This window comes from Strongylocentrotus purpuratus, unplaced genomic scaffold, assembly GCF_000002235.5.
Source record: "Strongylocentrotus purpuratus isolate Spur 01 unplaced genomic scaffold, Spur_5.0 spur5_scaffold_8, whole genome shotgun sequence".
NCBI lineage: Eukaryota > Metazoa > Echinodermata > Echinoidea > Camarodonta > Strongylocentrotidae > Strongylocentrotus > Strongylocentrotus purpuratus.
In genome coordinates, this window is record NW_022145614.1 from 5,798,646 (window position 1) to 5,825,301 (window position 26,656).

The 26,656-nt window shown below is 37.9% G+C and overlaps 2 long non-coding RNA genes across 2 annotated transcripts; both read left to right on the forward strand.

Moving 5' to 3' along the window:
• The first annotated feature begins 11,509 nt into the window (after positions 1-11,509).
• LOC115920199 lies at positions 11,510-12,843 on the forward strand. The gene is made up of 2 exons (XR_004062244.1): positions 11,510-11,971; positions 12,449-12,843. It is a non-coding gene; the product is annotated as an uncharacterized LOC115920199 (long non-coding RNA).
• Positions 12,844-13,811: 968 nt separating this feature from the next.
• LOC115920200 lies at positions 13,812-15,536 on the forward strand. Its single transcript, XR_004062245.1, has 2 exons — positions 13,812-14,664; positions 15,142-15,536. It is a non-coding gene; the product is annotated as an uncharacterized LOC115920200 (long non-coding RNA).
• The last annotated feature ends 11,120 nt before the right edge of the window (positions 15,537-26,656 follow it).

Sequence of the window (26,656 nt, forward strand, 5' to 3'; positions counted from 1 at the left end):
TTAATAACCAACTTACGCCATCTACGGATCATTGTCGTGATTTTTGCGATAAATTTGCAGGCCCCTACCTAAACCCCCAGTAAAATAATATAAAAATATACAGAAAAGGGAAGATTATTGCCTAAATCAAGATGGATTGATGATATATATATGTATATATATATATATATATATATATATATATATATATATATATAAGAAGACATTTTTAAATATAACTGGCTGACAACTTTGTTATTTATTATGGAAATTATAATTTTGATTTCATAAATATAACGTAACATAATTTATTGTCTTCTGTCGTATTCTCATATTTCCCATCATAAATTTAATGCTAGCATAAGTCTTACCCTTAACAGTCCCCCTCCCCCCTCCCCCTATCTCGTATTTAAATGGACTGGCCTTAATTAAGATATAGGTTCGAAAGTCTGTGATGTCAACCTTTTAAACTCAAAATTTACATTTCGGGAAAAAAAATCTGAAAATAGAAGGTGCTGATATTTTTACGTGAATGGATGAATGTCAAATCACAAACAACAATGACGTCAAAAACATGATTGCGATCGTCTCATATCAAAATTAGTGATGATCTTCTTTCTTTGCTTTTGGGGACTTTGGCATCATATACTTTTTCTTTAACACTATTTAAGCGATTTACTTTCCTTAGATTCCTTTTAGTCTCCAAACTAATTGCTATAATACTGTCTCCTTTTTTTGTTGTTCCCGTTAAATGCGTGTAAACACCTCACCACATGCGGTGGAGCTCAACCGCCAGGCCCACCCGTTCGATAATGAATAATTGCGTGTGTGCCCGACCAACTCCATCAATATTTGACAGTTTCCAATGTTTGTAAATGTCTCCACTCCTTTCACTCCAAGTGTCAGTGTTTTTACTCGTGTACCGGCCTCGTACAATGGTAAACGAACAATTTGTTCTCAATTAATCAGCAGTATCGACGTGCAAATACATTTACTGAGTAGAGGGGCACACCGTTGCCGGGCTATTATGTAGGGCAGACCTCAGGCAGATAATAACGCGTTTCTATGGTAACCATCGTCTTGTGTCACATAGCTGCACTGAGTTAAGGTCTCGGTTGGATTTGTGAGGTACGTTTGCACTGCACCCTTTTTAGAAAGTGCGAGATACCAATTTCATAATATTCCCCAGTCATTTCCAAAGGACATAGGTTCATAGGTCATCTGGCATTTTGATTGCACTCCTCATGTTTTGGTCTGCAGATCGAGAGCCAAGAAGGGCATGTACTAATACCATTTTACATATGGTAAACGCCCTTGTAGCTACGAACATAAGCATTTACTCGATATTTGTTCTCCTACATTGTGTAGACTGTCCTGTGATATCGCTCTCTTTTCTTGATGAGTTTTAATTGGAATAATCGAAATAAAGCTTTTGAAGTCTTGTTGCCTCGAATCTGTAATCATTATTAAGAATACTTAAGAGATAAAAGAGAACAAAACAGTACAGAGAACGGAGGCCTTTATGGGCATGCAGGTTTTTTTTCTTCTATACAGGCTTTCCCTAGTTATGTGTCGTTGTTGTTTGTTTTTGATGATAAGGATGATGAGGAGGAGGATGATTATGAAGATGAGGATGATAATGATTATGTTATTGAAAGTTTTCTGATAAGCTTGTCAGTGGGTACTGTACTGACCCCTTCCGAAACAAGAGCGGTCACCCGTAGAGATGTACTTTGGTACTCCTGCGGTAGATAAGGCTTAATCTAACCGAATCGATGCAGCCTCAAATTGACACTATTCAATCGATTGGGGGGCACTCTCCACATCAGCCCTCGATTAAATCGCCAATTTTAGGACGAAGACAAAATATTGACCAACTTCAAAAGTGACAATTCTCAGCCACTTTACTGTGTTTGTGAACAGCTGTTGGAGCATGGGTGGCATACACATGAAACGGTGCTCGGACAAATTCAGGACCTGTATCTGACAGCGGTCTGTCAATTCTTACTAGGGCTATCCGCCATGACGTGTCGGGGGCGTGAAGAGTGGAACATAAACGATCAATGATCAACCACCGCGTTCTAGGCTATATTCGTCTGTTTTGGAGTCGTGAGGGCGTTAACTCTGTGTCAAATGTTACGAATTTTTAATATAGCCCTTCTTTCTTCGAACAAGTTTGTTGCATCGCTTAATTTAGAGTCACCTTCATATCGACAAACGCCTTTTCGATTGAAGGCCATATTACCATACTAATTCTCCTTCATGTCAATGAGTATAAGCTTAAGCAAATTATGAAATACATTTACCGAAATGTTTTGATGCACTTGTCCATGATCCCCGATAAACTTTAGAATATTTATCTAAAAAAGAGTCGAAAATCGAAGCTATCAGACATTTGTTGGTCTGCGCTAAAGCATTACTACTATTACAGCGGGGTGGATTCCTACATTTTAATTTGCGCGAGATTTCTATATAGGTTAATTATTCAGTGGGACTCTCCAAATTTGTCAAATTTGTTGTGTAAATAAGACGCACTAGTAGGCCCTATACCCAAAATACAAAGTCATCCTTAAAGATAGTAATGAGTTTAGAAGCATCAGTTACTACAGCTAATTTCCGATAATCATTACATGTAAAGTGAAGCTGCAAAAAAGCAAAGAGATCCAAAAGTGGGATAGATTACGATAAGACCTTCGTGTTTTGGGTCTATATAGCTCGAATTGCAATGAATTTATCGACTAAACTGATTATGGGTAAAAATATAATCGAAAAATCTACTTGTATGTTATCAATATTCCAAGCATTAGAACACCTATTTCTGATTCAACCGGCGTGAATTGGGAGATTTAAACGTTTAAAAAAAAATCGTACTTTGTATTATGTTTCCCCAAAATTAGAGTAGTTTTTTAATTTATTGTTCTTTTTCTGCTTTTTGGAACATGAGGTTGTCGATATTCAAATAACAATGTCGAGGTTCAACAGGTTGTTTTATTCACACAAAGGGTTAGAAGTGGATCTCTCCTTTTGAGAGAATAATCATTATAAACTAATATGTCGGCTAAAAGTTAAAGAAGGCTATTGATCGAAGCTGCTGATGGTGGACTCGTCATAAAGCCAACCAATTACCATGCTTGTACGCCATGCTATGCTTAAGCCCTGGAGGGGAGCAAAGATGCATGGTTGAATTTGATCGCTTAAATGCACACCTCACGCTCGAACCTTAATTCGCATTTGTGTTCGATTAGATGGAGTGTCAAATGCCATCGAACTGGAAGATAGAATGAAGAAAAGGATAACCGCGTTTCTTCGCTCGCGCCACTTACGCGTTCATTTACGAGCTAATAAATTGAAAATGGATCGCTTTGATAAAACAATTGCTTTCACGGGCGCTGGGACCGATTTACACGGTTCTCCTTGTAAACACAAGAGAAGTGTCCGCGAGGGGTTCCTTCCTCCTGCGACGATCTCTCAGGAACTGGAAATTTGTCGCCTCCAGAGATTGAGAAAAAGACAGGAATTTCAATAGGGTGGTTATACATATTGGGATTGACTCGTGGGTTAGGCACAGGGGTACACGGTGTCTGCAGTGTTTTTCAATTAGACGGTTTTTGTAAGGTTGTAGGGAGATGCATTAGGGTTGAAGATGCTGACAAGTGATGCAATGGTGCGTTGATGGGTACTGACATCTTGACTGCACTACGGAGTCACAAGTGCAAACGGAGCGAACGCAAGGTTTATTACCCACATAATGACTGTCTGCTCCGCACCTAAATAGCAATTTGGAAAGCAATAAAGCAACCGTACACGCACGCGCGCATGCAGTACGTGCGCGCTTTGCTGTTTAATGGGTGCCTTGAGCTTGAGCGCCCAGGGACAGACCCAATAAAATGAGGATAAAGCGATAATCACCCATGAGGTTAAAACATTTTGACATTTTAAGATAGAGGGATACATTTTGAAAGTTTTCGCCGGCAAATCATGTTTGACAGAGTCAAATCTATTAATGGCTGAGTGGTTTTCTGACTAGGAGCAGTATATTGTGCACTTAACGCGCGGAAGTGAGATCGCACAGGAAACGAAGAGCCTGCAGTTCTGTGCGTCTCAATCAATTATATATAATTGCCCTGAAATGAAAAATCATTTAAGTCAGACATTTAAAAATATCGGCAAGATCTGCGAAGTGGTTATCATGGAAGCCTCTATAAATCCGTGGCTAATTTGAAGCTATCGAGAGCTATTAAGCAAGACCATTCTAAGGCTCATGAATATTTTTTGTTAAACCCAATGGAGTCTAATAAACTTGAACCCTCTCCTTTAGTACTTCACATATCTATATTAGATGAAAGTTGCACGGTCAGTCGAACCAAGACTTTAAGCGGTTCGACGGCGTCGAAGAGGATTGAAAATGATGACGATGATGTTTACGACCCGTCTCAGCCCTCCATCGCATAGCGTCATTAGGAGCAAAATTTACATTTTTGAACAAGGATTTCGAAAACCATTTTGATTATTATAAAGTATAAGACTTAGGACCGGCTAGGAATGATATAACGAATGTGGTGGTAGGGGTGATGGTGATGGTAACGGTAGTAGTGGCAGTGGTGATGGTGACGATGTTGATGGTAGTGGTGGTGGTGATGGTGATGGTAATAGTGATGGTGATGGTGACGGCGACGGTGGTGGCGGCGCGGTGGCGGTGAAGGAGTGGCGGTATAGGTAGTGGCGGTGGAAGTGGTAGGGGTGGTGTTAGTGGTGGTGGTAGTATTGGTTGTGGTGGTGATGGTGGTGATAATGGTGGTGTTTGCAGTGACGATGTTGATGGTGGTGTTGGTAGTTATGGTGGTGGTGATGGGATAGAGGAGGGCTCAGCATCATGGTGGCGGTAATGGTTGTGGTGGTGATGATCGTGGTAGTAGTGGTGGTGGGGAAGCTAGGCAGTGTAAAGGCAGCGGCTGTGGTTATGGCGAACATGGTGGTAGTAGTGGCGGCAGAATTTATTTGATGTTGTGATGATAATTGTGGAGTTTGAAATAAAGGTGACAGTAATGATACCGAGGAGAAACGAGAAACAATAAGAAAGTAGAGGGCAGAGCATAAAGTTTGGAAATGACTAAAAGGAAAAGAAGGAGAAAAAACACAAGAAGAAGCCTAAATCTCACGGTTTACTTTAATCATTGCTCTCCATCAGATCATACGAATTATGTATTAAAGACGATAATGCCTTCAACTGTATCATTTTGATACACTTTTCAATTCAGTGGAAATTAAAAACAAATAATTAAAGTGTTATCTTCATAAGATATGAATGTGATATACGCTGGATTTTAGATTTCAGGCTATATTATATTTTGGCTGTAATTAATATATATTGAATTAAGGGGTATCGTTATGACTTCATACAATCCACATGTTATCCCCAAATGATGTGTTACGAAGACGGGATCTTAGACGACAGTGGTCCTTACTTAAGAATTTCATGAAACCCTCACTATTTGCTCAGTATGACGATCATCCCTATTATTTGATTTACTAACTTTTCTTTCAATAGGAATTGCAACCACTGCTGTTTCATAATGTACTTTGAATGCTCTTGATCTTCTCTTTCTCAAATATCTCAACTAGGACCCATTACCAGAATACAAAGATACAATCTGAATACATACTTTGATGTGAAATAAAGTCACTGGAGTATAAGACATTGTTTGTGTACATGATGAGGCGAAGTGCAAGAAATCCCTTCTCGATAGTAATTGATATGTTACAGGTAATGGTGAGTTGTTTGGAGCCTGCCTTTTCTACAATTGGTCTTTCGAGTTTTGAGGAATCCCCAGTTTCGGTTACACTTCGATGTTGTTGTACCATGGCAATCAAGCTGGTTGCCATGGGAACATAATGAATGGTAGAGTTGGGATAGTCTGGTCAGTCACCAGGGGGGCGGCTCGAGATTTCTCGGTCATAGACCTTCCAGACGAGGGTGTTCAACATTTCATCTGTTTATAGGCCAAGGAACCCGAGTATCTAGGGTGCATGGCTCAAGCTGAATAAATGCCTAGCCGCGGGACCGTGGTAGTGCTCCACTTCCAATCGGGTCACATTAGGTACAATTATCGCGCGATTTTCCCTGCATGGGACCGACCCTTGCTTGCAGCGCGCGTAAAGCGACCCCACACCAGTGTTGTTCGCACCCTTTTTTCTCTCTCTCTCTCTCAAAAAAAGAGAATTCTCCTCGGTTTCGTCACAGATGTATTCAAATGAAAGAAATGACAGAGTGAGGGAGGTATTTGTTGCCCGAAGCTAAAGGCAACAGTGTATGGTTGTGTGAGAGTAGGTCTATTGTAAGTAAAGCATGAAATCCCACGGAGAGCTGCGAATAAATACGACTGCTAGGTGCCCGTGGGATCGCACATGTCAAAATTTAACACTTCACCATCCCGAATAGGCGCTCAAGTGTTTAAGCACTCTCTTCGCTGGCCCGTGTATTATGGTGTCTTTTCATAAAGGGAGTAATGGTGCGTTCACGTTACAAGCAGCTCCTTTTCTCTCTTCAAGTGTTCGACCTAGGGATATTTTTGTGGTAAACACGGTTTTCAACCCACACCTAACATGACTTCGATCAGATCGGAGCAAATTGGTTACATGTAAATAATAGTCTATCGATGGACGCTTTTAGGGGAGCCAAATCACAACAAACTTTATGCCGGGTAGAATGAGCAGGGGTAACTGAAGCTACGTGTTTTGTGTGTGTTTCTGTGTCCCTCATTGTTCCTTGTGTTTGGTGTATTTATGTGTTGGGCTATTGTTCCGGCCATACACCTCTGTTGACATTTTCTTTCAGTGATTACTGTCACACGTCAGTTTGTATTAGATTGGTTCACCCCTCTCTCCCTCTCTCTCTCTCTCTCTCTCTCTCCTTCTTGGCCTGCCTGCTCTACCTCGCCTACCTTTATACCCAGTCCGATCGATCGCAGCTCCAGTCCACACTGCAGATGGACGCTAATTTTAAGGAAACTAGATCGCATCGAGACGAGAAATGAAATCAAATTCAATTTCAATCCTCCATTTCTCACCGATACATCCCCCTATTTTTTGTTCTTCCATCTCCCCTTGCCAGAATAAAAACGGCGTTAACCAGTCTGATAGCGCACTTTATATGCAAATGAAAATGTTCGATTATCATTTGAGCGGTTAATCACGCGTGTCACTGTTTCAAAGCTAGCAGTTTATTAGATTTCCATTCTGTTTCACACCCGCCTCTTTCCCTTTGTGGTTTGTGCAGATGTAGTCCCCAGGGGCTTGTGTAATCGCTTACCTGCCTCTCCGACACACTTTACTCCCCAATAATGCTAATTGCAAGTAACAACCAAACTCGACTAGCTTTGGCTACAAGCGGGGGGTTTTCTTCGGTCGGCCTTCTCCTGACTCAGCTCAGTCCAATTACGCTTTCAATTTTCACAGATCGATATTTTCCGATCGTGGCAAATTTGAGAGCTCGCAATATTTTCCCACCCCAAGTTTAAGGGGGAGAGGTAAAAAAAAAAAAAGAGAACACGAGAGGGTTTTGTAAGGTGGGTTTGTAACGTGCTACAGGCCTTGGGGGTTGGTAACTCAACGCAGTGCGAGGGCCCGTCCCCCGCGGCAGCAATGTCTGAGGGAGAGAGAGGGGGTAAGGTGATGGGGAGATGTACGGCTAGCCATGGGTGCATCAGAGAGAGAGAGAAAGCATATCGGATATCTGTGGCGTGCCTGCATCTCTGCAGGTGTTCACCCTTCCCTTACACATCACCATATAGGTCCTAACAAAGGATGCATCGTTCAGCATAAACAGAAACTCAAGACCTGCTACCAACTTGTCCTACAACCTTTGCTACATCGCCAGCGGATCTATTTCCCCATTTTTATTAGCTTTCTCCTTTCTTTCTCCAGTTCTGTATTAAAAAATCCACCGAGAAGGCTTTTATTGTAGCGATTCTTCGAGGTTTGACACGCAGCCCCCGACTCGTTCACTGACCCCCATAGAAAGCCCACTGAGAGAGATGAGTTCTATTCGGCCTGCCTTCGTGTAGCGCTCCCGGCGTAACACAAGGGAGGCTGGTAAACGAATGGGCTCGGACAGAACAATTTGAGGCGTTTTTGAAGCTGTCTAAACAGCACTCACGGCTACGAGTTTAACTCTCTGGATAAGGTGCGTTCTCTTGCCCAGGGTCAGGGGAGGCGAGTACCTCCCTCCCATTACCGCCTTTCATCAAAGTCAAACTTTGAATCAGAAATTAGAGAAATTCAGAGACAGAAAGATATTGAAGGAGAGTTTTCAAAAAAAAAGCAATTATTATTAGCTTGTTTTTTTCAACGAATCACAACCTACTCAACCATGTGAACAAAAGTATTGCTCGGCATAATTTTATCATTTTTTTTCTCGAAAAGAAAGGCTTGTATAATATGTGAACTTTGCTTCTTAACGTCACAAATATTGATCGAGGGTTGGGAATGAATATATTAAATAACATATCTAGAAAAAAATATTTAACTACATACCTTGAGGATATTATGATATTAAAGGATTTCCATCGAAATTCAGGAGAGTAGAACGAAACGGAAGTTGCTTACTTTATATTTCAGCATTTTTGATACAATTTTGTTACAATTTTTTTTTAAAGAACTTATTTAATCTGCGATCCATGATTTGTGCGTTCCTTTTTCTCGAAGTTTTTTTTGTGGAGTGAAATGTTGTTGAAGCGCTGTACACTAAACTGGGCTGATTTTTGAAAAAGATTTTCATTTGTATAGGCTAATACTTGTAGAGTGTAAGGAATTTATTCAATATCGTATATTCTGCGACCAATTAGCGAAATCAAACTCCTAAATCAATCAATTTCCTTCCTATCATTCTAGGAGAGGTTGGTGCTCATGATTTACTGAAATTTTGGATCTGATTTATGAGCAATTTATTATTAGAGACCTTTATAAATTATCAAAATTTTTCTTAAATACGACCCAACAACAAAACTGCCAAGTCATTAACAAAAAAGGCAGATCTAAGCCAAATTACATTGTGTACAAAGATAAAGATTTGATGTGTTTTATTAACCTGTTTTTAATGTCAACTAAAATGGACTTCCCTTCTGTGATGGTACTTCTTTTGCTATTAGTTTTTAATTCACCAACCCATCACCTACCCTAATTCAAAGAGAAAAGAAAACCATTCAAGTTTATGGTATGATTGGTTTCATATTTTAAGTGCGTTCATTAAGGCTCCAAACTCCACTCCATTCACCAGCGAACTAATTACTGAAAGTTAGAGATGTGTGAACAATATAACCTCAAAAGGTGATAATTGAAACTCATTTCTCTTTCCCATTATCAATAAACAACCTATTCATGTGTACCCTTGATTAAGTGCTGTACTTTTTTTTTCCTGCCCAGCATGTCTAACATCGCATCAATTAACTTCTGAAATATCAACGAACGAGGCGCCAATGTACGGCCGACTGGTTGACGACAATATCATTGAATTTACAGGTCGGATGACAGCTTTAGCAGTCGAGTCTTTACTTTCTCTCATGTCTCTTGTGTATTGAAGTGTCGTGTTTACATGTCATTTAGCACTTAACGGCGATGATTTTCTCTTTTGATCAAACATTGTTAATTATCACTCAAGGCCGTTTCAATGAATGTTCACCTCAGCAGGTCTATTTTGCTCTTATGCATCTTTACGGTCGCACCTCTTATAGACCTTTGTTTCTTCAATACAAACGTGTCATCGTTAGTTTCAAAAGGCATTAAGTGTGCTTTCGTATATTTTGTATTATTATATGACATTATACTTTCCTGTTTAGTAGATATTTATGAACAGAAAAAAGGGATGATTTTTAATTAACAACAACCAAAGTGGAAATGAACATGCGAAACTCGAAATATTGTATTAATATCTAGTAAAATTAGGAGAGTAAAGAGATTGAAAAAAGAGACAGTAAAAATAATTAAAGCTTCAATTTGAAAAAGAGCAAATGCAGAAAGGCACAATGTGAGGGGATGAAAACGATGAATTGTGGATGGAATAGAAAGACTGAAATTTATTACAAAATAAGAAAATAAGGAAATTATATTAATAAGGGTGATTACTTAAAATAATGAAATAAGTATAGGGAGAAAAGGTAAACAAATAACTGATGGCACAATTTTTCAAAATCAATATAGTCTCATTTCCGAGATAAAAGTCTACTCCGTACCGCAATGATCGTAGATTTCTCGTTTTAAAGCGAAATGGACTTGCTGTCTTTCTGAGTTAGGCATTTACTGACTAGGAGACTGGTAAAAAAAGAGACAACTAATATGAGCGCTGATCGAAAAGCTTCAGGCTCTAATTGGTATCATGAGCTTCATTTAATTCTTTATATTCACCATTTTATTCAAAAATTCATTTTTTTTCTTTCCGCAAATTTGATAAAATAAGTGAAAGTACAGCACCCGCAAAAGTTAGTTGCACTGTTCAAGTAGGTTAAATTTGCATAGAAAGAGGTTACATTAATCGGTTGACCGAGAAGTGACCTATGTTAGGGGGTGGGTGGCTCAGTGGAAAGAGTGATGGAGACTTGAACATGGAATGGCCCGGGTTCAAGACTGAGCTGAGCGCCGATTTTTTTTTTTTTTTGTTGTTTTTTTTGGGGGGGGTATTAGGCATAATCCTCTAACTGGTATAGTCCCTCCGAAAAAACTTCGAACCTTAGCTTTCCTGGAAATTACGTAAATCAGCACCGTTGATCAAAATAAAGTATCATCACTTTGTGTGTATCATAAGCCATTAATCATTTAGTTTGATAATAGAAAATGAATGATGGGAGGTTTAAATCAAAGTTCCTTTTGCAGCCCTCCTTGATCAAATAATTACGTCAAAACTTGAAATGTGAAGATTAGCTTCATGCCTTGAAAATATTACCCATGCAATCTTATTTTAAATCTCACTTTAAATCTCACTACATTTTTTCAGAAAGGCCAAGGATTTTGATCAATAAAAAAAAAGCCAAAACTAAAGCATTAACTGACACTTGCATGTGATTGACACGTTACTCTCTGAATTCACCCCCCCCCCCCCTCAAAAAGGGGGAGAAAGAAGACAAACGACATTATGGCTGACACCGTGAATCACTCCAGTCAGTTTAGCACAGAAATATATCACCTCCATAGGTTGCTACACTTTACATTATGAAATCATATCATCCCCGGACCGCTTTCCGAGGGTTCGTCTCGCCTTTCGATAATTTCATCAAGCATAACAGATCGAGTAACTAATCGATGTGGTTTTATCGATTTCGGCTTAAATCTCCTGGTTACAATATCTCGGCTAAAAGATGAGCTGGCTCTGACTAATCACGACTCTTCATAGTAACGGGGATGCGTTTCTTGTCATGTCTTGTTCATCCCGGGTTAAAGATTAAATCCGCAGAACCATGGACAAGTGGCTGTTTTGTTGTTTGGACTTTGGAGGGGGTGAGAAATCTCTTAAATCAACAAATAAGTTTGGTAATACATCTATGTCAGACCCTGTTTATTAAGGTATATTCTATATTTTTGAGTAAACCTATTTTCTATTTTTGAGTAAGCTTATATTACTTTAAATTGTTGAACCCCTATTTAAAGTGTACCTTTAAACTATGTTTTTATTAAGATCACCTCTTTGGTATATGCTACTGGTGAAACAAAGAGATGGGAACAAAGATACCCCTGTCCTATAGGCCTTGTTTATGTCAAAACCCAGACCACTTCCCTAATGCGTAGAGTACATAAACAATGAATGACCAGTGGATACATTTACTGGTACTCCCTTTGTCTTGGGGATAGGGAATAGTGGGGTTGTTTGCCTGGTTTGGAAGAAAGATTGGCTTTCTCGTTGAGAGCAAGTTTAGACTTCAAGGCAGATAGACGTGTGATGTAACTTCCCCCAGAAGTTACTATGTCGCAGCTTTTTAAGACCTGCCTTGATTTTGTTTCTTAACAGGTAAGCGAACACTCACCTTCCTAAAAGTATATTCATGTTCTATTCTAGTAAATTATAGAGATATCACAAGTTCCTAATGCAATTTGAATTAATTGTATGATATTGTTTAGTGTGATTCTCCTTACGTTGGAAAACCCATTGTTATATTTTCATGTGTTTGTCCCTTAACTTTTGATACAAGATGGTTGTGACTGTGTATGAATTAAGATACCTCTTTCAAAAAGCCATACCTATTTATAGATATTTTAGTCATTGTAAAATACTTTTGATTAGATAGTTTAGTGATAGCCCAATAACTACTTGTAAGACGATAAATACTCTTGTTGAATTACTGTGTTCCATATAAAGAAGAATTATTATTAATTAAGTAGGAGAGCAAGTTTAGACTTCAAGGCAGATAGACGTGTGATGTAACTTCCCCCAGAAGTTACTATGTCGCAGCTTTTTAAGACCTGCCTTGATTTTGTTTCTTAACAGAGTTCCACCATGGTTCCACCATGGTTCCACTTCCATTTCCCTCGGGACAAGAGTTGGGACTGCTGTCGTTGTTCAGACAACGCTCTTCGCCTGATCGATGTATTTAGTGCTTACTGACGAACGACTCGTGTTTTATCATTTGTACTTTATATGAACATCTATTCTTTTCTTCTATTCATTGATATTTTTCTACTGTATAGTGTAGTTTACTTTGCTCCTTTTCTATCATTTATTGTACCTGTACGATACATTGTTAAGCTTTGCATGTAGCTGTTTTTGTAAGAATTGTTTGTTTGAAATCGAAATGCCAGTTGTCACACTGGGAATTTATTATCGGTGTACCTTTGACACTGAATATTAATAAATACCTCTTTGGAATTATCATTGGCACAAAATATATGTTTCAGACTTATGTATTTTAATGGATCTCCGTGTTTACTAATCTTAATTAATTGAACCGGCGCAGGCATAGGAAGCCTGTGTAACAAATGGAGGCACTGCCCGGATGTTAAATTTTCTTGGAAAATATTAGTTGTTTTTCCCAAAAGGAAAATACCTTTTTCATTGCTTTTAATTAAGTATCTCTCCTTGCTTAGAAGATCGAGATTAACAATATTCTGTGTATAATAGTTGTTGTTGATTGCCACAACTTGTAAAACACTAAGTTGGACATAGCGTATATTTGAAAGTGGTCTTAATAATTTGAAGTGTGACCTAATCAATTTTTGTTGCTGTTGTTCAGGTCAAATCAGTAGCAGCCCTACTACTGACAGGCGTAACAGTAAACAAGGGGTAGCTTGTCCAGCTTAGTTGTTACTGTGGTTTCTATTTTACTATATCAATATTTTCATCATTGATTATTTTTGTTTTCTATATAATAATTAGCACGTTCTAGAATCCTGATTGGTGTTATAAATAGTATATTTAGGCACCTTAATATTTTAAACTATTTTGTTAACCCTGTTTTTGAATAGTTTAGCTTTATAATCTTTTTAAAAAATGTCTGACTCTAATCCTAAGTTTAAGGCAGAGCTATTGGAGTTTCTGGCCGAACAGGTGGCCAAAGATAAACCTAAGAAGAGTTCCATAAGGCGATCTGCAATTATGAGTTTGCAGATGACGCCATCTCATCAGGCCACATCTGATAAATCTCCAGCCGCACTAGTAGTGGGTACCCAATTCACTGTCTGGGCTGAGGTTGACGGAGTGTGTGCCCTATGAGTGCCTTATGGACACTAGGTCGATCCCAAGTGATATGCATATCTGCTTATTGTTATCACAAAAAGTTAGCGCACCGTCACTTGGAATCCATGACGACCTGTTCGTGTTTGGTGCAGGTGGAATCAGAAGTTCCATACATCATCGAGGCCCATCTGCATTTTCACACTGACAATTAGGTTTGCGTTCAGTCAGAGATGACAACGCTGGCACTGGTTATTTTTATTTTACAAGTTTTTCACAAGTACTAGCACCAAACCAATGATATCCTTCATTGCCACCACCTTTCGGGTGAAGCTCATTCTACCCAAGAATGAAGCATAGTGGCAGGAGGAATCATTTGGCTGGATGCGGTGTTTGACCGAAGAGGTGTACCCAATGTTGAGGTCATCTACAGAGAATTACATCTTGCCATCTAGGTAGGAAAGTATGAGATTGGTTAATCTCTCTCTGTCCTCTGAAGTCTGCGGAAATTTATTATTGTATTAACTTGTAATTAAAGATGTCGGGACGCCATGATTCTAGGAGGGGAGAGTGTCAGACCCTGTTTATTAAGGTATATTCTATATTTTTGAGTAAACCTATTTTCTATTTTTGAGTAAGCTTATATTACTTTAAATTGTTGAACCCCTATTTAAAGTGTACCTTTAAACTATGTTTTTATTAAGATCACCTCTTTGGTATATGCTACTGGTGAAACAAAGAGATGGGAACAAAGATACCCCTGTCCTATAGGCCTTGTTTATGTCAAAACCCAGACCACTTCCCTAATGCGTAGAGTACATAAACAATGAATGACCAGTGGATACATTTACTGGTACTCCCTTTGTCTTGGGGATAGGGAATAGTGGGGTTGTTTGCCTGGTTTGGAAGAAAGATTGGCTTTCTCGTTGAGAGCAAGTTTAGACTTCAAGGCAGATAGACGTGTGATGTAACTTCCCCCAGAAGTTACTATGTCGCAGCTTTTTAAGACCTGCCTTGATTTTGTTTCTTAACAGGTAAGCGAACACTCACCTTCCTAAAAGTATATTCATGTTCTATTCTAGTAAATTATAGAGATATCACAAGTTCCTAATGCAATTTGAATTAATTGTATGATATTGTTTAGTGTGATTCTCCTTACGTTGGAAAACCCATTGTTATATTTTCATGTGTTTGTCCCTTAACTTTTGATACAAGATGGTTGTGACTGTGTATGAATTAAGATACCACTTTCCACAAGCCAGACCTATTTATAGATATTTTAGTCATTGTAAAATACTTTTGATTAGATAGTTTAGTGATAGCCCAATAACTACTTGTAAGACGATAAATACTCTTGTTGAATTACTGTGTTCCATATAAAGAAGAATTATTATTAATTAAGTAGGAGAGCAAGTTTAGACTTCAAGGCAGATAGACGTGTGATGTAACTTCCCCCAGAAGTTACTATGTCGCAGCTTTTTAAGACCTGCCTTGATTTTGTTTCTTAACAGAGTTCCACCATGGTTCCACCATGGTTCCACTTCCATTTCCCTCGGGACAAGAGTTGGGACTGCTGTCGTTGTTCAGACAACGCTCTTCGCCTGATCGATGTATTTAGTGCTTACTGACGAACGACTCGTGTTTTATCATTTGTACTTTATATGAACATCTATTCTTTTCTTCTATTCATTGATATTTTTCTACTGTATAGTGTAGTTTACTTTGCTCCTTTTCTATCATTTATTGTACCTGTACGATACATTGTTAAGCTTTGCATGTAGCTGTTTTTGTAAGAATTGTTTGTTTGAAATCGAAATGCCAGTTGTCACACTGGGAATTTATTATCGGTGTACCTTTGACACTGAATATTAATAAATACCTCTTTGGAATTATCATTGGCACAAAATATATGTTTCAGACTTATGTATTTTAATGGATCTCCGTGTTTACTAATCTTAATTAATTGAACCGGCGCAGGCATAGGAAGCCTGTGTAACATCTATAAAAGCAAAATTGTTTAATAGATTCTATGATTATACATGTGTAGATGTGCTCCTGTATTCTATCTTCTCTTCCGAAACAAAAACAAAACACCACACAACTGTCTTGATCGTGGTCTAAATCCCGGGTCTAACTCTTCTGTTGATTCACCTTGCTTTTAGAATTCATTGTCAAATCTTCATTCTTGACTATATGTATTTCAAGTAATTGGTGATTTATCATTATAAACATCACAGGCGTTTCTGTTATCATTGCGACCATTATGATAACATTATAATGGCGCCAAACTAGTGATGAATTTCTTCATTACTCTTCCTTTGTTTCACGATTTAATGCACATAAATGGTCCTTTAATTTTTGAATTGATTCTTTAAAAAACAGAACTATTACCACCAATAAACACTAAATGAACATTTCTCATTAAACTTCCGATGATTTTAATTACAAATTTGCATTATTCAGAGTGGAATGCCGCAAGGTTTCAAAGAACTCCGTCGCTTTTACCGTTTGCAAAACGAAACGGCGCGTGCCACAGAGTTCTCTAACCCGATCAAATATTCCTAAAACTTATACAAATTCGTGATTTCTAAATTAAGAATTTAGTTTCAATGATTGTCGGAAAGAAATGGCAATGCATTGCGAAGATCTAGAGCATGAAATTATAACGACGGCATGGCACAATACGCAATAGAGGATTCCATCTTTAATAATAGGTCTACATCTTCGTAAGAAAGTAGGCTAAACGAGGCTAGTCGCGCCTCTCCCCGCGTTAGGTTGGGAAAGACGGATGGAGAGTGAGAATAAGAGAAGGCGGGGAAGGGAGGCGGGGAGAGGGGTCGAGGTGTCATACGCACTGCCCGTGAGCCTTGGGCTACCTCCTCTCCTCTTACTCCGGCTGTCCATTAAAGCTTTCGCTAGATATGAGTGTTCATCGACCGGGCGTAAACGGCCTACTGCACACGCGTATACACACACAGCGCCCTGGCCGATCGCGCCCGTGAATGTGTGCGCGACATCGCTCAGCCTCGTTCGCTATCACTCGGCCTCGGGTTATCACCGTAATCACCATCAGTCGTATTCACTGTCAAACCAACCCACACGTGCGCATGCGCCGACTTACATATAGGATGATGTCATTATTAGCCTCGATAACCCCCAGACACAAAAAAGGGTTCTTACAAAAGAGACTGATATTGTTATATTGAGCATTACGAACACTTTTTTAATAACTATACATTTATTTCATCGTTCATTTATATTTCATTTGATAATTTCTTCTTTTATTCATCTAGGCCTATTAATGTTATTTGTTTGTCAACTTGTGTTTTAATATACAGTAACAAAAAGGTAAGGTTATTAAATAGGTTCAAAAATGTAGCCAATGAGAAGCGTCAAAATTGATCACATGTGCTTCCATTAAGTTTTACTATGCACGCAGTGAGTGCCGTTTGGTGATAAAAAACGTCAATTTTTCGACTTTATACTTATATTGTAGACCCATCTTATACAAAAAATAATATATTTCTTAATCACGTGCATTAGTGATATGCACTGCACTTGGTTAAATCACAATGAGACAGACAATGAACTCGACAAGTCTCTTTTATAATCATACTGTGACTTAACAAGCGTGCAATGCATATCACATATGGTTGATGAGGAGCAGAAGATGAAGCGGTGATACGTAGTATGATATGTGTAGGTATAATTAACTAAAATGTAGTTGCATGCTTTTGAAAGATAGTTCTAAACTATAACAAAATCGTTATTTTCGTGTATTAACAGCTAATTGAATAACATGTAAAATCCGTGCTTTTGTTTAAGATGCATTCACGTCATCTCCTTCGAGAAAGAAGCATGTCGTCCGCTCTTCTCTTTAATTTTTCTAAGACGTCCGCCACCGTCAAATTATGTTTGTTATATTTTTTTCAAATCCATTCACAACTGATACCTATATAAGCTTATTCAATTATTTCGCAACCCTCTGTTTAACATAGTCCGCTTTATAATGGAACCTCAAATGTCAGTCTTACCACTTTGTATTTATGTGGTCAATGTAGCTCTGTAAACGAACTCTTAAAAAATAGTAATGAATTGAAATGATATGCTATCAATAGAAAAAAGTCATGAATATTGACACATACATTTTATTTTTCAGACCTGGCCTAAAGTTGGTTCTTTTCGAGGATAACCACCGATGAGTCCTAATCCACTACTGAGGGCTTATTTCAATTACGCCTTGTAACATGGCGGTAGGAGGCTTGTAGATGATGTAAGCTGAATCAATGTAACATTATCTCTGAATGTATTGAGAGCCCAAGACAAGGATCACGTGATATAGTTTAAGGAATTAAAAGGCGGGAAGAAGGAGAGAGTGGGGAAGGGGAAGGGGCGGTGTGGGGAGGGCATTACCGAAGGGCTCATCTGCAGCTCGGGTATAGGGGTACGCACTTATTTAAATCCGTGGTTAGCGCGTAAACTTGTCAGAAACACCCATCGTACAAGCGACTGGAAATCGTTAATCGGTGTAATTGAATAATTGAACACGTTTTTGTTTTCACAGAAGAGCGGTGAGGTGCGGAGAGAGCGGCCTGAAAGCCTTGGGTGATCCCAAGCCCGAGACACGGGAGCGATGTCCGAGTTCCTCTCCGGGTAATGTGTGAATCATGGAGTTAAAGATTTCCTCAGAGAGAGGGTTCCGAGACGTTCTTGAAATATAGAACGACAGAATGGAGGATTGACGAAAAATAAGTGACTTAGATAGGAAAATAAAAGGAAAGACTGTAGCAAGACTTTCGAAAATTCAATTCAAGGGCTGTTTCAATACCCTCTTTTGTATTCCATGGAAATCATGTTCGGTTTATGTCATTGCAATGTTCGCACAATTCAAAAGGTGATAGACAGTGCTTTTTAAATTGCCCTGGGTTGATTTTTCGAAAAGCTATGCGATCGTGTTAGTAGTAGCAGTAGTAGTAGTAGTAGTAGTAGAAGTAGTAGTAGTAGTAGTAGTAGTAGTTGTAGTAGTAGTAGTAGTAGTAGTAGTAGTAGTAGTTGTAGTAGTAGTAGTAGTAGTAGTAGTAGGAGTAGTAGTAAAAGTAGTAGTAGTAGTAGTAGTAGTAGTAGTAGTAGTAGTAAAAGTAGTAGTAGTAGTAGTAGTAGTAGTAGTAGTAGTAGTAGTAGTAGTAATAGTAGTAGTAGTAATAGCAGTAGTAGTAGTAGTAGTAGTAGTAGTAGTAGTAGTATAGTAGTAGTAGTAGTAGTAGTAGTAGTAGTAGTAGTAGTAGTAGTAGTAGAAAAATAGAATAGAAGTAAAGGTAGAACTAATAAAAGTAAGTTTTATCAGATATGTTTGTACATACACAAACTACACTCATCGTGACACAGAAAGGATTTGTGCGTCAGAGAGAGAGAGAGGGGGGGGAATGTTGAATCATCTTGAAATGTGTCTGATTAAATACCTCATCATTGTAGTGCTGTATGTGATTGAAAGAAGATATTCTGTCCTAGTTGCTATTCCTCCCCTTCTGCCCCTCTCGAGAAGTTTTACAATCATTTTTAGGCATCCCTCCAGTCATCTTCAGCAATAGGTAGCGATCATGTAGCACGCGCGTTCTACAATGACAGCGCACAATCAATAGCCGCCATTAGGTTTCATAGGCCGACGCGCGCGTGCACAGCTCAGCTTAAGGCCATACAGGACAGCTGGAAACCGAACATACTCCGATCAAATTTTTATAGGCAGCGAGAAGTTGTCAGCTATTTGATCAATAACTCGTGATATTTACGATATTGCCCTGCGAAAAGAACTTTATTGGGATGTCCAAATTTTCCGATGCTGTCAAGTAACTCGTAGCAAGTGTCAATTGAGAGACCACTGCAATAAGAGACAGGAAATGTGTTTCTCGTGCTGCGACAAAATCAATTTCGTCTGCAGTGGGCTAGAGTCAGTATTATTTCAAGCGAATGATGTTGATTTAGAGGACTGTGTAGAAAATAGACTTTTATTGGAAGGAAAACTTGAGTATCAAACTCATAATGGTAATTGCACTAGGGGGCAACTGCACTTGTCTTATCAACTACACGGCTGCATTATTTTTCTTTTCACCCTTAGCTAGTCAGCGCTAGTATGACATCACGCGCAATCCAAATGATACACTTGTGACATTAACCGAATAAGCAGAATCGTTATGACTCCTTATTCACGAGCCAGTTTACGGACACATAAAGACTGCCTAACAGTGAATTAAGAAGACACTATTCCTCACAGGAAATTACATATTCTTGATATTAGAGTTTGCATTTAACAAATAAGTAGAGAGTCTGACTGTGTCTAAGCATTGAAATTCGGAGTCAATGAGGAATTAGGTGACGCCTCGTCACCGAATAAACATTCAAAATTACATCGTCAGTTCTTGTCTATATACAAAGATTATCTTGCGAAATTGAATAACCCTAAATTGTAGATTCATGTTTCATTTCCACTGAAGGAAACACTTCGAGGAAACTTCATACAATTGTCACCACCGGTACTTATATAGCCTTGCTTTTCATCACCTTCTGGACTAACTTTCAAGCAAGGAATTTAAAAATATATATTTTGTAAAAATTCATCTACCCTATTCGAGGTTAACTTGAACTGTGACATGCATCGATTACTGCATATACTATACACTCATCATCGGTTAATGATTGTCACATGATCACATCATTATGACGTCATACTATCAAGCCCTCATCGTACTGACCTACATTCTAAATATTGATATTTCTAATATTTCTGTTTACAACTATAGGACATTTATAATATTGAACTCATTGTTCGATAGTGAATCAATATTCCAAAGAGTGCAAGTGTGTCTTTCATGCTTGAGATCACGAAAGAGTACAACATACCAGGATATTGCTTATCATGTACGACATGATCGATAAATGTAATTATTAAATTCTATGCTCATTAGCATGTTTCCTAATTCACGATCAACCATATAGACATTGTTCATGATTAACAAAATGGAATTAGTAATCTACTTTCTCCCTTTTTTCATGAAAAATCCTAAGGTAAATACCACATTCTCTGAATGTTATGATCGCAACCTTTACAAATTGATAATGATAAATACAATGAAACGCGCTTTGTTCATATCTTTCCTAAATAGTTATATAAGGTCCATTATGAATATCATAAATGCCAACTCTATTAATATATTGTACATATAGTGTTATAGCCTATTACTCTTTTCATTTATTTGAGAGTATAGGATGGTTTTTCTAAGTCAATGTATGGTGGATTATTACGACCTACCTATATATTTCGTAATCAATAATGGAAATGCTATGATCGTACATTTCCTAATTCATGATGGCTACATAGTATACTGTTAGTTCACACCTTTTTTGAGAACATGATATAACTATTAGATAATAGATCTTCCTAAGCGTATGATCAATAGTGTGTTCAAATTGTTATATCTTTCTCTGTTCTTTTTCCATTGTGCCTTTTTATAATGTTTAGAAATAATTTGTTCCCCTACTTCAGCTACGGTACCCACTATCATTACTCATCGTAGTTCAAGGAATAAACTATACAAGGTATCCGCCCGGTTGAGAGGAGCAAATGTAGATTGATGTCCTGCCAAATGACATTAGTGTTTTGCCGAGATTCGAACCTAAGACCTTCCCATTCTAGTCAAGTGTTAAACCACTCGACCACAACACCTCCGCTGTGTTCATATCTTCCGTAGATGCAATAATGTTTATCATTTATTACAATTTTCTTTTTTTTAAAGAATTCATATAAATGCTATTTTTCTATCTGTTTCCATTTCTTGCAATTTCTCCCAAATGGCTCCCAAAATAAGGAAATTCGTTCCTATATGTAACCGTTGATCCTTGAAATTACTTAACTTATTAGCCAATTTAGCCGTTTTCAACCATCTTGGAGATCATTTAGCTATATTTAGTTCTTTTGTTGATATGAAATATAAATATACTACCAATTTTGTTTCTCTTCATCCAAGTTTAGTTTGTACAATTCAATATTTTAGAATAAACAGCATCTCCATGATTCTTTATTCTAAACGAGCTCTATCCTCTACCATTGCACCAAACCGAACACTCCTCTCTCGGGTCCGTAGTACAGCATACATCACCAGCGACTGAGAGGACAGATGCGACCTACGCGTAACGCTTATCACCCCATAATTGAAGATGTACCAATTACTATGTCAGCAATCTCCCCAATAACTGTCAACCGTCTTGAACCGAGAATAACACTGCATATTTTTCCACCTGTTGAGGGCGAACAAGAAATAGAATTCCCGACAAATTACTCGCTTTTTGTGTCTTTCTTCTTTTCCGTGTCTCCCTCCTCCTTCCTTTCTGTGTTAAAATTGTTAGTGTGTTGATTAAGACATAAGCAGACGTGTGTGTTTGTGTTAGGAGAGCTAGAGGTATGTAGGATTTAATTGGAATGACAACTGAAGTGTACAGAGGTGATCTTCTAATCGAATCGCGGTGCTATGGAGAAAAGCAATAACACCAGAGGTGATTTCACAGGTTATTCATGAATGGACTACTTTCTCAATTTTCTCTATATTTCTATGTTTTTTTGTCCATCTCCGCGTTGTCGCTCGTAGAATAGCCCTAGCTTCTTGTTCCAGTTCTGACAGAGTCAATAAATCATTTAGAAAAGGCGGTAAAATAAAAGTTACAACAAAACTTTAAATCATTTGACATAACCTCACTTTAAAAGACTCAATAAGTAGTATTTGTAAATGGAAAATTGACAACAGTCTTCGTATTTCCATTTGAATTTAATAATGTGTCCAGACTGATCAAGATAAAATGATTTTTGTTACAATTTCAAGACCAGAAAATACATTTACAAAATAGATACGCTATTTTACCATGGGTGCGCAGTTCAGAGGGATTAAACTTGGTGAATACATCATATCTTACCCAATTCTCTACATATTTCCGTGTTGTTAATATACATTATATTAATAAGAAAGCAATGTTTGTATCATGTTTATTATCATGAATGCGGTGATAGGAGTTGGCGGTGTAACTATAAGACAAGGTCACAATAAATGGGGAAAACGTAAAGAAATAGAAAATAGGAAGGAAATTACAATGTGAAGGTTTAAAGGAGATGTGGAAATTAACAAATCTAAAATCAAATGCAGATTTAATCTCGGTTTAAACTACCGGGCTTTAAATATCGATCCAGAGTCTTGAGAGAAAATGCAGTTTGTGGACCCCCTTCTGCACAAGAGCCGGGTTTGAAAGCTAAACTATAAAGTTAATTTGTAAGACAACTGATATGTACAGAGGTGATTTCCTAAATCAATTAGGTTATTCAATTAGGAAGGCATATATACTGCAGGACATTGCAGAATAAATCTTACGAAGTATTTATCAAAGTTCAAGAACGATTAAAGAGTGGAAACCAGCACTTCAATCCTTGGGCGAAAAGCTTTAAATTGATCGATGTGTATCCTCGTTCGACCTTACCCTACATCTTGACACAATAAGATAAATATGCGGCAGGGGAAAGAAACAAATGCTTGATATAAATTGAAAGGCTTTCAAAGCGAAGAAATCGGAAAGTGTGAAGTGACCCTTTTTGGGGTTTAAAGAGAAAGAAACGAAATAAATCATTCAGCATCACTTTTTTTGAAATTCTGGCTGAATAGACTGAACAAGTAAAAATGAACAAATCATTATTATGCCCTCTTATAAAGGGATCGTTTAACAATGTTAAATCTGAGATGCACGGCCATATGTGTTATCAGTGTCTGTGATATGATGTTACATTGAAACCCTAAAAAAAATTGCGCTTCAAAATGACCAAGAAGTGCCTCAAAAAAAGTAAAAACCTTTGAGTGACCGGTTTTACCATACTCGTTTTCCCCAATAGACTGTAGTGTTATGAAAACCGTTCGGCCGAAACGCAAAATTTAATTTCGATTTTCAATCATAAATATCTTGATAATCAGACATGCGATCGGCTTGTAAAGGTCATGGGGTTCCTAACTGCCCTAAAAGTTTATAATTATCATTGCATGAGCTATATCAAGGATTTGTTTAAGGATCTAAGACAAAGTTACCGGATCCGTTTCACGTTGAATCGTTCTCACTAAAATCTTGTGATTGTACATCACAACGATAATCATCAATGATGAACTTGATTGCCTTTCCTGCTATGCTATGACCATGCTGAAGGGGAAACCTTGCTAATGGTGTTTAGACAGGATAGGGTCCAGGATTTTGTCAACTGGGGCACAATTCCAACCAATTGCATAATATATTGGGTAAAAGTTTTTGTTGTGTACTTAAGGTTTGAAAAAGTTTGGTTTGAAAAAGAGAGGCATGGGTTTGCAACCTCACCCTCCCACCCCCACCTTCCTTCCCCAATTCATCCGACACTGGTATTTTCAGTATGTAGTTTTAATGTTTGAGAGTGTGGTTTGACTCGAAGATGACAATGATTGGGATGACGGGCATTCAGTGATTCCAAGCAAAGAGAGGGATATGGGGGCAAAATGGGAGCGAAATGGGGGTGCGGGGTGTGGAATAATCAACTAAAGGCCAAAAAAGATACACAAAAACGAATCGGAAATAAATATTTATACAGAGGGGGGGGGGGGGCGGGGTATTGGTAAAATAATGTCTTATACACATATTTTGGTTATACTCTAAACAAATGATAATTTTGCCACTGTTTGTAAAAGGACAGAAAGATCACCACCGTTTGACATCGTTTTATAAACGACACAGTTTTCAACATCAATTAGAATGACACGGACTTGTTGAGTATGCATCGAGGCATATTGCATCACCTGCTTGCGAACTTGCTGGTGGCTCAAATATAAATTATCTGGAACAATCGGAACGCCTTTGCAAACTACATGTCAAGTTTAAATCAGTCAGAATAATTCTGGCTGTACCGGAACAATATTGCTATCGGAAATATAAGTTGGCCATGTTAAAGCAATTACAGAACGAGAATTAACGTCAATAAACCTACATCTACGACTCCGTAGAAATGCGAAGTTTGTATTGCCGTAAAACGTTTTTTATAATGCCTAATTAACTTTAGAATTTGTGCCAATGTAGGTCTCTAATTAGGTTTGCAAAACAAATCGGAATTCTTTAATACGAATTGCTTTTTCTCCTCGAAGTTATATAAAAATCACGGTCAATGTTGGAACAAATTCTCACTTTCAGGAAATATTTTATCCTTTTTTTTTTCTTCTTTTTTTTTGTTTCTTTTGACGATCCGTTGAGAAAGAAAAATTCAAATAGATAATAACAAGAATTGGAATACTCATTATTTAAGGAATATGCTTGCGTTTCGTGTTTTGATAAACTTAGACGCCCATTCGGGAATGGGGAGGGGGCGGTCAGCTGCCGTGAAAAAAGAAGATTTTTTAGATGATTAATTGTGATTTTGATAATGAATCATGGTCAATGTTAGCTTAATGAATTACAATGTGAATGTTTAAATCAAATGCATGCACAATAAACATGGCTTAATAATTAAAGCAAAAATACTCAAAAACAAGTGTTCGTTTCCCGTACCCATTGAATTAAATATTAGAATTATACTTGATCATAATTGATCTTCATAATTCAACAGTATTATAACCGTCAGCAGCTTTTAACTATTTTGAATAATGTTTTTTTTCCTCTTTACATAATAGTTCACTGCGGGTTTCGCCGACAATTTTATCTTATTTGATAAAAGTAACCACTGTCGTGACCCACCGCAATGCCTTTATAGTATACAGCCAAGGGACGTGGTTCTGGTCATGGTTTTGCATGATACATGCGTAGAGGGGATAGAATTAATGTGTGAATAGTTACCATGCCCCGTTGGGATGGAGACAAAACGAGATGAAAATTAGAAACAACCACAGGGGCAGTTTTGATGGGCGGAGTAGGGCTGAGATATGGGGTAATTGGCGGCACTTCTAGCGAGCGATGTACCACGCGCAACCCGCTAATCAATATTAACACCCGTACTAAACAGCTTTACACGCGTTCTCTATTCCCTTTGCGGTATAATTAGAAGGATAGGGTTCACACCCCCGGTATACCGCAGATCCTAAGGTGGCTCCGTTAGTGGGTCATTGACCATTGTGGAAAGTAAGGCAGTTTTATTTCAAAATTGGCAAAAGCACTGGCATTTAATCTTCCTATAACACTACGCCCTAAATAATTGGATTAATCTAAATGTTCAGTTAGTTTTGTTTGGTTTTCTTTACTTACATTTGCTCTAGTAAAACAAAAAAAAGTGACCCAGTTTTGGAAATATTGTGCTATTCAAGGTTTCCTTCATGTTTTTTTTATCTTCGACATCTCTCTGCTATATTCCATTTCAAATTAATCACATATTTTGTTTTATGTAAACACAATTTTATATTATGTAGATATTTATGCCCCAAACTATAATTTATAAGAAGTAATCGTGAAACAAAACTCAGGATGAGGACAAAAGAAATTACGATTGCGGGAAGATGGAGAGAGGTAATAATATCTTTAACGTAGTGAAACAAATTCTAAACTGATGACATTATATTACAGGTATACCGAACACAATTGTTTAATAGATCATTGAATATGCTCACATGGTGCTATATTGAAGAAAACTCGATTTTATATGTAATATACCACTCCTGTGTTACATCTCCGTAGCCGCAAGCCAAATCATTCAATATAGCAACGGATCCCCGATACATTTTGTTGAATATCACCCCCAACGACGACATTTTATTCATCTTCGAAAAACGCGCCGCCGAAAGCAAAAGAACGCACCATACTCACTGCTCTCATATTTTGTTCGTTTGATGCTGTTCTTATTTTGATATTGACTTATTACGTGCCTTTAATATTCCCTCGTGAACCATTTCAACGTATCTAAGTGAGTGGAATTGTTTGTATAAGCAATGTGAAGGCACCTTTCTAACCAACTTCAACAGGGACTTTTAAATTTGCGTGGACCGATACGTGTGACGTCCATTC